Source organism: Orbicella faveolata, unplaced genomic scaffold, assembly GCF_042242905.1.
Source record: "Orbicella faveolata isolate gen_17 unplaced genomic scaffold, um_ofav_v1 contig_46, whole genome shotgun sequence".
NCBI lineage: Eukaryota > Metazoa > Cnidaria > Anthozoa > Scleractinia > Merulinidae > Orbicella > Orbicella faveolata.
This window is the reverse complement of record NW_028301576.1, coordinates 27,524,681-27,537,055: the sequence shown is the minus strand read 5'-3', so window position 1 is coordinate 27,537,055 and position 12,375 is coordinate 27,524,681. Positions and strand designations below refer to the sequence as shown.

Genomic DNA, 12,375 nt, shown 5'->3' with positions numbered 1-12,375 from the left:
GAATTACAGGTCTAACAGTTGTCAAACTGAAAGTTCAATACTCGTACGAAATTCTTTGTTTGCTTTTATTAGCTGTTTGTCAGTTGTTCCGTGTCACTAATCCCTGTACTAGATATGCTCTGTGGCCGTTCGAACAATAACACTTCTTCGTAACTTCCCTTCAATTTTTGCTTGCCGTTTAAACGGATGTAAGGTTATTAAGACGGATGCAAAAATGTCACGAACAGTATTTAACGCTAGTCGTTCGAACGGTAAGTTAACGTAAAACGATTTTCAAGGAAGATTTAAACATCTAACAAGCAGTTTTGTCAGTTTAACAGAGGAGCGTTTCAGTGCCATAAATTAATCGTGACGTGATGCGGTCGCGGTCAACGGCCGTGAATACTCAATGAAAGGTTTTCCCATGAGTGAACAGTTCATTGTGTCGACCTCAGTATGTTTGTTAAAACAGAAAAGTTTTTAAGCCCATGCTAACTGGGAAACAATTAATAACCAAAATTAATAAACTTAGCTGAAAGAACGCGTTGCAGGTATAATCTAATACTTGAGACGCTCTATCACACTACGTTACATGTCTTACATGCAACGTTTCGTCAAGGGGTTTCAAAGCTTTCATAGGATTGGAAACCCGTTTGGATTGCCTTAAAAAACAATAACAAACCCTTTGGTAACTCTTTTGAAAGCCGTTGCTAACGCTTTTAAAAGTTCTTTGGAAACCCTTTAGAAACCCGGTTTCAAGGGGTTTCAAAGAGTTTCAAACCCTTTGGAAATGCTTTGGAAACCCTTTGAAACTCTTTAGAAACCCTTTGGAAACCCTTTGGAAACTCTTTAGAAACCCCTTGGAAACCCTTTAGAAACCCGGTTTCAGTAGTTTGAAACCCTTTGGAAATGCTTTGGAAAGCCTTTGAAAATCTTTAGAAACCCTTTGGAAACTCTTTAGAAACCCTTTGGAAACCCGGTTTCGGGAGTTTGAAACCCTTTGGAAACCCTTTTGAAACCCGGTTTCACCCAAATTGCCATGTTTCATAAGACGTGTTTTCGTATGGAGGGTCACAAATTGCAAGTCTCCTCTTTCATTTGTGCACGATGTGTTTTGTGATAGACCAGTCTATCGTGTCTGGCATGCACATTTTTACATTTGCTAATTCTTCAAGAAACATTCCATTAAATATCTCATTCTTCATGCATTTTCTTTGTACATTTGGCGTTCGATTTCTTCCCTGCAAGGTTACAGATACCGCTGGATTTTACATTCGCAGGTTCAAATGTCACCGATTTCTGGTGATATTAGTAGAGTGGTAAATACCCTTCAGTTTGAAGTGAAAAGCAAGTGTCTTGCACAAAAAGTGACTAAGTGGTTTGATGAAACTGAAGCAAAGGGCAGTGATTTGCAGTATAGGTTGACTTAAGATTGTTCTGTCACAATTTCATGTGATTAATGAAGTTTTTTAGTTGTAAGGGTGACTCCAGAGAGCAGAGACTCACTTTTCTTGTGTGTATGCTTTCATTGGGCTTAGATTTGAGAGATCGTGTTTCACTTTTCAATCATTTTGAAACCACAAATGAACAAATTCAAGAACTTTCCGGAAAGTCACAGGAATGTTTCAGGGCAAATGCCTTGTTTCTTCCCACTTCAGTTAATCCAGCAGTGTGGACTTTGGGAAACATTGTCCCTGCCAATTGCAAAGAGGTTTTTCAGAGATATGGCCAAGGCCTGTGCATGGTTAATATGGAGGGCGAAAGGCAAAGCATATTTTTTTAAAGAAGCTCTCTGAAAACAGTTCATTTCAAAGGCAGTGGTATGACATATTTAAACATGAATTAATTATGTCAATTTGGCTACCAGAGAAAGGATTTGACACATTTGTGTACAAACCGAACAGGGATGTTTACATCTCAAGTAGAGTTTTTGACAATGGCAACTATTGTTACTGTGGTTTAGAAAAGGCAGACCCAGCAGATGAAAGTTGTTAATTTTGTGGTGACCAGCTGTATAAAGCTATTCAAGACAGTGTTTGGGCAGGAAAAATTCTTGCTACACTAGCTTGGGAGCTCCAAAGTCCCCAGTAACATTGATGGTGTGGGAAATTTCATCCCATTTGAACAACAAGCTTAAGACACCCTTACTTCCACTCTTGGAAGCCATCAAACTCTTTGCAAAATGTTCTTACATAAGTTTAAATTTTGCGAATACAAGTTAACTTTTCCTTTAAAACATTATCTTGCTCTTCCTTCTGTAATTTCATGTATCTTCCAACACTGAACTTGTGATTCTTTGGAGGCATTGTGTGCCCAACTGTCTGTGAAAGTGTAAAAAGCAAAAACATACAAGGTGAGAGGAATGCTTTGTTGACTTAAAACTTCGCAGTATTCAGAATTGTGAGAGACAAAAAAATTTCTACCAGTAGAAACCACTGATAAAATCAAACACCAAAGCTAGCATCATCTTTTTTAATTTGGTATCAACATGACCATGACAGTTTCCTCCATCCAACCAAAAACTCCACGAGGTCAATCAATCCATCCCAAAAGCACTAGTGAGCCTTTTGTTATGTTAATTTCCTAGTCACCAGACCCCTCTATGGCAAGCATGGATCTAGGTGCCATTTTTGACCACTGAAAATGTCATGAAATCTGTGCCAGACAGCCAGGCATGTATTAGTCGTTTTTTTACAGCGAGAAAGACAACAATATTTTTAGTTATGTTTAGGTTTTAAAAAAGTAAAATCACAAGCAGGCATTCGTAACTAATTTTTATCATTGAATTGGCAATTCATGCTGTTAACTTCACCCGTTATCTTCAAATAAATCGCAAATTGTCACATGAAACCTGTTGTTTCGATTTTATGATCAAAAATGTACTGACTGAAGACTGAAATTTTCCTTGGGTGTCACAAGGTTTTTTTTTCATGGCAAAACTGTGATTGTTAGCAGTAAGGCCGCTTTGCCACGAACCCACTGGCACCCAGGGTAGCCGAAAACAGCCGTCAAAACATACTAAGTGTAATTTCCACCTCTGCAGTTAGTCCCTTTTCATGGCACTAATGAAAACAATATTTTTAGTTCTTGTTATCCAAAAAAAAAACCTTTTTATTTACTTTTTTGGAGTTAGGCAAAGGTTTTAAATCAAGTTCAAAAGACAGGCTTCGAAAAGTGGCTTCACAAGGCGGTGTTCATAATTATTGTTTGCTGTGTTTAGAGGCAGTGTTACCTCTTTGCTAAAACAAACTTTCAAACGTCCCTGTTCTGAAAGGAACTCTTGACAAAGAAAATTGTATGTTTCTCTCATGTGAGGCTTCAAAACAGTGAGTATTGCTTCTGCTGCAGAATGTAATGATCCTGGGGGAAAAGAATAAAATTTTAACTGCTAAAGAAGTTGCTCCTGACTATGTCTGTGAAATGTTTAAAAACACAGAATTGCCAAGATACAAGTCTGATCGTCCTAATGTTAGTTTACTCTACATGTGACAAACATCTTATCATAAAACATGCAATACACGTATTTTCACTCAAGAACTTAATAAACTTATGTAAGGCAAAGAAAATGACCTAACCTAATATCTACAGAACCAAAAAAGAAAACTTGCCTAATTATGAGTAACTACATACATTGCAATATTCTTTCTTGTGAAAGTCAAATTAAAAATTTGTATTTGTCTGTAGTCTTCTAATTACAGTTTGTCATTTCCCCCTGCATTTGGTATTGATGTGTGTTTGAACACTCTCTCACTGGCTAGTGAAAACTGTAGATTCAAATTTCCAACAGTATCGACTCTAGAAAATGAAGCTTCAGCTCATCCAACTGCTGATAGCCATTGGACCCAGAAGTGTTGTCATTAGCCAATTCTTCATCTGTAAACAGGAGGTCTATGCAGGCCATGGTGGTTGTAATAATGTTACCTCCGAGGGAAACTATCGATACAACCTTTTGTCAGTGATCATCTGTGGGGCAGTGATTGGTGTTTCTGCACTGCACAAGTGGGGCATTCTGATCAATGGTGGATAGTGGTGATCACAGAGATGGTGGGAGTGAAAGCAGTGGTAGCATGGCTCCACTGTTGACAACTGCCAAGGGAACACTCTTAGTCATGCTTAAATGGCTCTGGTTGCATATGGTGGCCGAGAACTGCCACTAATTTTTTATTTTTGATGGTATTTTAATTCAAAATAACATTGTCAAGTAGAAATAAATTGATTTGCAATACAAAACAGATGCTAATTTAAAATAAAAGTAAAATCGAAATTAAACTATAATTACATGTACGTGTGAAATAAAATGCACATAAAACGCAAAGTGAAAGTCAACGTAAAACGAAATGCAAGTGCGCAGCAAAGTCAAACATGGTTCAGAATTAAAGTTAAAGCATTATTAAAGCACAATGCAAACAAAACAGAAGGCAAAGTGTAGGTAAACTGAAATGAAACATGTTTTTAAAGAAGATTTAAAAACAATATTAGTGGCAGTGCTCGGCCATGCCAAAGTTTACATTCACTTTCAATCGCAAAGTGAAACAATCTTCACATGGCCAGACGCTGCCACTACCAGCATACCTTGCAGCACTCCCACAGCCCCGAGTGTTTTTTGCACGTGGTTCCAAGATGGCAGAGTGGAGGAAGTTTGCAGCAGAGCAGAAAGGAAAGTCAAGTAAAGTGGCGGAGGAGATCGTGGTGCAACGCATGAGTGCAGATGTAAGTGGGAAACAACAAAAATACTCTTGCATTGGAGCTCAGGAGTACGTTCCTTTTAAGTGGGACAAGCTTTCTATTCACAACATCAAGGACGCCTGTCAAAAGCATTTCAGGCCCCAAATTGAGAAAGATCTTGCGTGTGACATATTAGCGGGAGAACGTGGTCCATTGTGTAATAAGATGGCTCAAATTCCAAACAAACAAGTGTTTAGATCCGGTTTGTTAAACCAGCAGGGAAACTTGAGGAAGAAGAGAATCACAGCCAAGGTAAGTGTTAGTAACAAGTGAATGTTAAACTCAAGTGTTGGACCGTATCAGTAACCGTATTAGTAGGTAATTAAAGTCCAAATGTCGAAGCTTAATACAAATATTATTCATGATAGCAGTTAGGTATGTTAACGAATCAGTCACTGCCCGATTCTGATACTACATGATTTGCTAAGTTACTTTTAAATCATCACTGTAATGGATGACCACTCAAAAAAACCACCCCATTGCATCTGCAAGGATTATGTATGTCAAGCGATGCAATTAAAAAGGTAAAAAGGTGTTTGCTGGTGGAAAAAGGTAACACCTATAAGCTTTGGGTTGTCAGCCTGCAACCTTTGATGATTAATATTCAAATTTAAATGGGAAATAAATACATTAACAACTTTGTAATCATAGAAATCTAGTTAACTCAAATGATAATAGTGCTGTGAAATTCTTAAAAATGTTTTTGACCTGCATTTTGTAACCTTTGAATTCTTTCTTGTCCTGTTTTAATTAATTAATCTTTTTCGTATATACCAAAGCCCAAAAGAGTACGATATGGCAAGGCCTCAACAAATAGTGCACTTCCAAGTCCTAAGAAGCAGTATGGGAGTCTAGTCAGTAAAGTTTACCCAAAAAGCCTCTCAGTTGTAGAAATGTTAAAGCTGGGGAATGTCACTGCAAAGAAGACAACTACCATTATTGATATCTTCATGTTTAACATCGAACATATGGAATGGTCCACTGCACCCGTGACTTTAGTATTTAGGATAGCTAACAAGCCATTTGCATCTGGTGGATTTAGGGAGGCATTCAAAGCTACTAGTGACACTCTTGAATTTAGCGGGCTGGCTTGGGTCATCAAACAATACCTGAAGGGTACTTTAGAGGATATTATCAAAACAAATGAGACTGTTGGGAGTCACACAAGAAAGGCTGTGCAGATGCATCATTTTGCCAGAAATTTCACATCCCAGTTGAAAGAGAAAGTGGAAAAGGAAACATTAACAGAGTTAGACGCTACCTTTCAATATAAGAAGGTATTCCTAGGCAAGATGAGTGATGGCGACTATGTGACTATTGAAGAATTCATTGATGGTGTGTTTGTTAAGTATATCAACAACATTGGGGACATTTGCACTGAGGGTGAAGTCCTGTGTGATAAGGCTCAGTGTTTTGCACATTTCACATATGAAAAGTCACAGGGAAAGCTCACAGTACTAGATGTTCAGGGTGCAGGCCTTAAGTTGTATGACTCTGAAATTACCTTGGCAGAGTTAACTGATGGTGACAGTTCCTTGCATTTCTGCCATGGCAACTTGGCTGAGGGAGTTATTAAGAATTTCTTTGCAAAGCACAAGTGTAATTTTTTTAGCAGGATCTTGCAGCTTAAGTTGTTACCATCGGCATCCCAGTCAGAAAGTAAATGCTTATTAGCTGACTTTTTAACCCATTGATGCCTGTGCCGCCCGTAACCGCCTGTGTGAAAAACTCCTCCATTTCCCTGTGCTGCCCGTAACTGCCTGAAAAAAAGCACATGGGGACAATTGCCTTTCCTACCCTCCCTGAAGATTTTTTGGTGCTCCTATTCTATCGTTCTTGAGGACAAATAAACCAATCAGAATGGACTTTCTGAGCATATTTTCAGAGGACTTTAGGGGTCCTAGAAAGACAGTTTTTCTTCTTAAAATTGCGTGCTCGAAAAGTGCAGGTAATCATGGCGCGTTGCAGGCCAAACCTAAAAAACTTCCAAGGTCTTGTTTTCATTCCTAACATGGATAAATTACTGCTTTGGGCTTTAAAATGGAAAGGAAAAATACAAATCAATGTTCAGGTGGCCTCAGAATGGAGGATCAAGGAGTACAGAGTCCTCAAAACTTTCTGGTGAAGAAGTTTTTCTTCCTACAACCACCGAGAAAACATGAAGATCGGAGCGCTTTCAAGTAAGTTTCGACGACAGATCACAGGTTTAAAGCCGCTTTTCGGACTTCAGAAACAAAAATGGTTATGTACATTATTACCTCAAAGTTGAATTCAACTTTTGGAATGATTGGTAAAGCCACGGGCATTAAAATGATTGCAAAAGCAGTTGGCAAAAACTCAAGCTTTTGCGTTAGCGTGAAGAATAATTTGAACATGCGGTCATGCAGCAAAACACGTCTGCGAAATTTTGAACAAATTTTTGCTTTTAAATAGGTTTCTTCGTCTCAGCTTGAATGAAAATTTGTTATTGAACTTCGTTTCACATTTCTTTCATTTGGTTCCCTGTATTTGGGAATTTTAGGTTTTAATAGTGAACAGTAACTTGCACACTGGATTTCTGCATATTTAATTTACGGCGACCTCAAGGTGCTTTGTTTGTTTAGTTTATTTGCTTCGTTCAAATATTTTTTGGAGTCTTATTCAGCTACTACAGAACCGCTGAGAAAAGATCTAAATGGCCACTGATTTAACACAGTTGAAATATGACTGATCTCAAAATAATTCACTTGTTTTTGTCGTCTTTTTGATTTACGACTTTCGTCTTTCTTTCACAGCGCTGTAATATTTTTGTTGCGCAGCGAAGAAATTACTTGATTTCTTGTTTTCAGATTGATTTTTACATGAGTTCTTCGCTTTTATTTTTCGTTGTTTTCTCAAATGTTAGCCATTATAGTACAAGAAATTCAGTTCTGTTGTATTTGGTTTCGTTTTTGTCCTCCAAAGTCAATAATTAACTCGTTTTCGCAAAGTCAATTTTCTCAGCTTCTGTGAGATATTTTGTCGTGCGGTAAAGAAATAATATAATTTCTTGTTTTCTCATCAGTTTTACACATTAGGTTGAGTTCTTTTTGCTAATATTTTTTAATATTTTGACCCTTCATTTATTCAACTTTAAATAAACGATGTCTTGAAACCTGATCTTGTGTCTGTGGTTACTGCGCATATGGTTTATTTTTGTGCTTTCGCTCACTCGGAAATATTCCAAAAAATGCCAGGGAATTAGGGGTGAGTCGCGGGCAATTTCATTCAGGCGTCAATGGGTTAAGGTTATTTTTATATGGAGCTGGCTTGCCTAAGTTGACTAAGGTCTCAGTTGGCAGCACAAATTAGCTAAAATATCTCAAGTTAACCCTTTTTTTTATTATTTTTCTATAATATTACATTTGTAATGATTTCTGTAGAATTAATTATCTGTTAATAAAACACGTATAATGGCAGGAGATCTTAGCAAGCTCTAATCAAGCTTTTCCAGGAAGATCCCCTATCTACAATTTACAATCTATTGAAAACAGCAGATGAATAATCAGACTAACTGTAATAGTTATACGGGTTTAAATTAATGATATGTTTTTGATATTTTCAAATTATTAGGCAAATTTGATTCAGAATCAATTCAGAAGTTTACAAAACTCAAGTACCCAGCGAATCTCGTCAACTCAGCTATCACCATGTACAAGAATTCTGCGACCCAAGGCTGTCATGAAACTCCAAGTGTAGCTGACCCCGATATACAAAAAACAGTCAGGAAAACTTTGCCATTTAAAGTCCAAAACTCGGCTGACACAGCAAGACTACAGCTGAAGGATCTTGGTTGTAACATCAGAACTTACCTACAACCAGTCTTAACAAGTCGCAAGATGGAAGAAAAGCTTAAGATACAGGAAGAGAAACCTGCTTTAATCAACCACCAATGCATCGTTTACAATTTCAAATCTGATTCGTGCTATGCAGATTATATCAGTTACACCATAGGCCATCTTCACCAATGCATAGAAGAGCATAAAGCCTTGGTCATTGCCAAGCATATGAAAGAAGTCCACAGTGTAATGTTCACTGACCTAGCAGAAATGTTTTCCGTTCTTAGGAAATGCCGAAGAAAACTGGACTGCCTTATTCAAGAAATGCTATTTATTAGTGAACAGAAACTGAAGTTTAACATGCAGTCAGACTCAGTACATGCAAGAGTATTTATTTAAGCATATACCACACACACTGTCAGGTCAAAAACCAATGACAACGAAACACTTATTACTCCAATGTACTCTATCATCTTTATTTGTATTTAATTAAAAATGTGATGGAAAATCCAAATGATTTCAAACATGACCTGGAAAGTGCTCCCTGGTGGGTTTGCTCTACCTTTGACAACATAGATGACATTACCTGGGCCTGGGATTGTATGTATAATGACATAGTTAAGAGTCGTGTCACTTCACGCAAAGCCAAAGTTAGAAAGTGCTCGCTGCTGGCGAGATCCAGAAAGAGATGAATGAGAGATATAAACTTTTGAAAGTTTGTGATGGTACATCTTCAACACAGAAAACGTGGGCTGACTACAAAGCTGCTAGAAATAAAGTGACTAAGATGCTATGTAGTGCTGAAGCTCAATATTGGAAGAATAAATTTGCAGAGACTAAGGATTCTAAATCATTCTGGAAGACTGTAAATGAAGCCACTGGTAAATCTAAGAGTAAACGCATTGGCCTACTCAGAGACGTAAACAACAATGAAGTATCCAATGACAGTGAGAAAGCCAGTCTTATTAACTCTTATTTCATAAACATTGGAAAGGAGCTAGCTGAAAAATTCCCTACAACCGATGAAAAGTGTCAGTTCGTGTACAGAATTACCCTTACTATACAGGACATGGAGGTTAACATCAATAAGCTCAAGAGTGACCTTAAGAGCCTTAAACCTAACAAAGCTTCTGGCCCTGATGGTATTTCGTCTCATAGTTTAGCTGTTGCGGGATCATTGGTTTCAGATGGCATGTTAACGGTTTTTTATCACAGTATGGCTCTGTCCAGTTTTCCTGATCCATGGAAGTTAGCAAAAGTTAATGCAATTTTTAAAAAGGGAAGTCCAGCAGATGTTTCTAATTATAGGCCAATCTCACTACACTGCAAAAAGTAGTCTTCTTAAATTAGTGAAATACTCTGAGCTGAAGAAGTTTTACACTAAACGTAGGCTTTTTCCCTACTTATAAGTCTTTCACCTCATTTTTAAGTAAGTCTCCCTAAAACTAGGATTGACTTCTCAGACAAGAATTTTTTACCCTTAAAAAAGGAAACCACCCTTTATTAAGGGTGCATTACTTATGAAAGTGTCACGACACTAACATAATAAGGATAAAACTCAATGCCTTAAGAGACTTTACACTAGAAATAGCCACTTTCTCTTAGACTTAGTAGTTCAACCCTATTTCAAGCATGGATAATGTGGATGAGTAGATTTTCACTAAAAAAGGTGGTAATTTACTGGAATAACATTTTCTAAATAGAGTTAAGTTTTGAGTAATAGATTGAGAAGTACTCTAGCTGGTAAATATACTTGTAATAACAGCAACATTACAAAATGAGGAAACACAATATAGCTTCCTCTTCTACAAAATGAAATGAAATGAAAGACTTTATTTAATGAGGGTGACCCGTGACAGTAACTTAAGTTACTGATAAACTTGGGGCCCTCAGCTTAAAATAATTAGAATGCTAAAAATATATTATTTACAATAAAATGCTAAAATACGATATTATTTACAATAAAATACTTAATTAAGTTACTATTAAAAATGGTTACAAATAATAAACTGGACTTACAATTTCAAACATACTACGAATAATAAGAGTTAAAAAATTCCATTAGTTTTCTGAGAGTTAAGAATGGTATTACATAATTTAGCCTTAAACGATTTAACGGACTTCTCTGTTTTTAAAGACCGGGGTAAACTGTTCCAATCTTTAATAGTTCTGACGGCGAAAGTGCGTCCTCCCTCAGAGGCGTTTCTGTGAGAGGGGCATAATAAATTTAAATTACAATTTCTAGTACTTCTCGAATGGACATCAGAGTTTTTCCTTAAAGATGTGTTCATGTATTCAGGTAAAGTTCTGTTTATCCTTTTGTAGGCCAGTGCACATCGATTTATATAAGCTTCTTTGTAAAAGGGGATCCAGTTTAGCTTATTAAATAAAGTGACAGTTCGACTAGTACGTTGTGCTGCAAGAATAATACGCGCAGCCCGTTTTTGCATACGGAGAACTCTCTCGAGTGCCTCTTTGTTACACGATGTCCATACTGTGCTTGCATACATGAAGAGTGGTTTGATTACTGCGTTATAGTAGATCAATTTTTGATTCTTTTTCAAGTAGCAGCTTATATGGCGTAGAAGACCAATTTGTTTTGAAAGTTTGTTACATAGTTCGTCAACATGTGCTTCGTAAGTTAGGTTCTCGTCGATTATCACTCCAAGAAGTTTATGGCTACCAACTTGTTCAATTTCTGCATTTTGCATCCTAGCTTCTAATTTTCCTGCGTCATGGGTTATACGTCTGCGCAGACGCTTTCCCGTAGCCAACAACGCTTTGGTTTTCTTGGTATTTATAAACATTTTGTTTTCACTAGCCCATTTCTCAACTTCTGTCAAGTCCTTTGTTAATGATTTGTTTAGTGCAGGAATAGCTTTCCAGTCTGAGCTTAAAGACAAGGTGGTATCGTCTGCATAGATATCCATAGTTGACTTGTGAACGTCTAGAGGCATGTCATTGACAAACAGGAGGAAGAGCACCGGTCCCAATATTGATCCTTGGGGAACGCCCTGTCTGATAGTCAGCTGTTCAGATGTGGTTTTCCCTAATGTAATAAATTGCTTTCTCTGAGACAGGTACGATTGAAACCAGGCAACAGACGGAGGGTTTGCACCGTAAATAGACAGCTTTTTTAGAAGAAGTTCGTGATTTATAACATCAAAAGCTTTACGAAAATCTATAAATACCAGACCGGTCACTTCGTCATTGTCCATGTTTTTCAGGATGTGATCCGTAAGTCTGATTAGAGCTGTTTCTATAGAGTGACCAGACCTGAAGGCTGATTGATACTCATATAACATGTTGTTGTCATGTAAAAACTTAAGAAGACAGCTACGTGTTTTTCGATAATCTTCGAAAAGACAGGTAAAACTGATATCGGGCGGTAATTGTTGATATCGTTTCGTGCGCCACCCTTGTGCAATGGTGTAACTTTTGCTACTTTCCAACGGTCTGGAAAACTGTTTGTCGATATTGAAAGGTTCAGCAGTTTGCATAATGGACTTGCAAACGCTGGTGCAATAATTTTGAGTACACGAATACTTATGCCATCGTGCCCAGAGGCCTTGTTACAAGCGATTTTCCCTATGGTGTCAATGATCTGCTTAGGCGTTATTGGAGGGATGTTGAAAGCCACATTATCATTTAATCGCGAAGAGACAAAATTTTTCAGCTTGGTGTCATCAAACTCTACGCCAGCGTCGTTTTCCTTGCCAATTTGATCTAGGATGTTTATGAAGTACTGATTAAGCTCATCAGTGGAGTTCTGATCTCCATCGTCGATTGCTTGATCATGTGGAACAATAAAGTAATTGCCCATGCACCGGTGGAGACGTGTGACCATTGTACACATCGTCATGCTTTTACGAAC

At 37.6% G+C, this 12,375-nt stretch overlaps 2 pseudogenes; both read left to right on the top strand.

The window, feature by feature from the left end:
* The first annotated feature begins 1,265 nt into the window (after window positions 1–1,265).
* Window positions 1,266–1,974, top strand: LOC149099353 (uncharacterized; annotated as a pseudogene).
* A 1,807-nt stretch (window positions 1,975–3,781) lies between these two features.
* LOC149099352 (uncharacterized) lies at window positions 3,782–6,630 on the top strand (annotated as a pseudogene).
* Window positions 6,631–12,375: the final 5,745 nt, after the last annotated feature.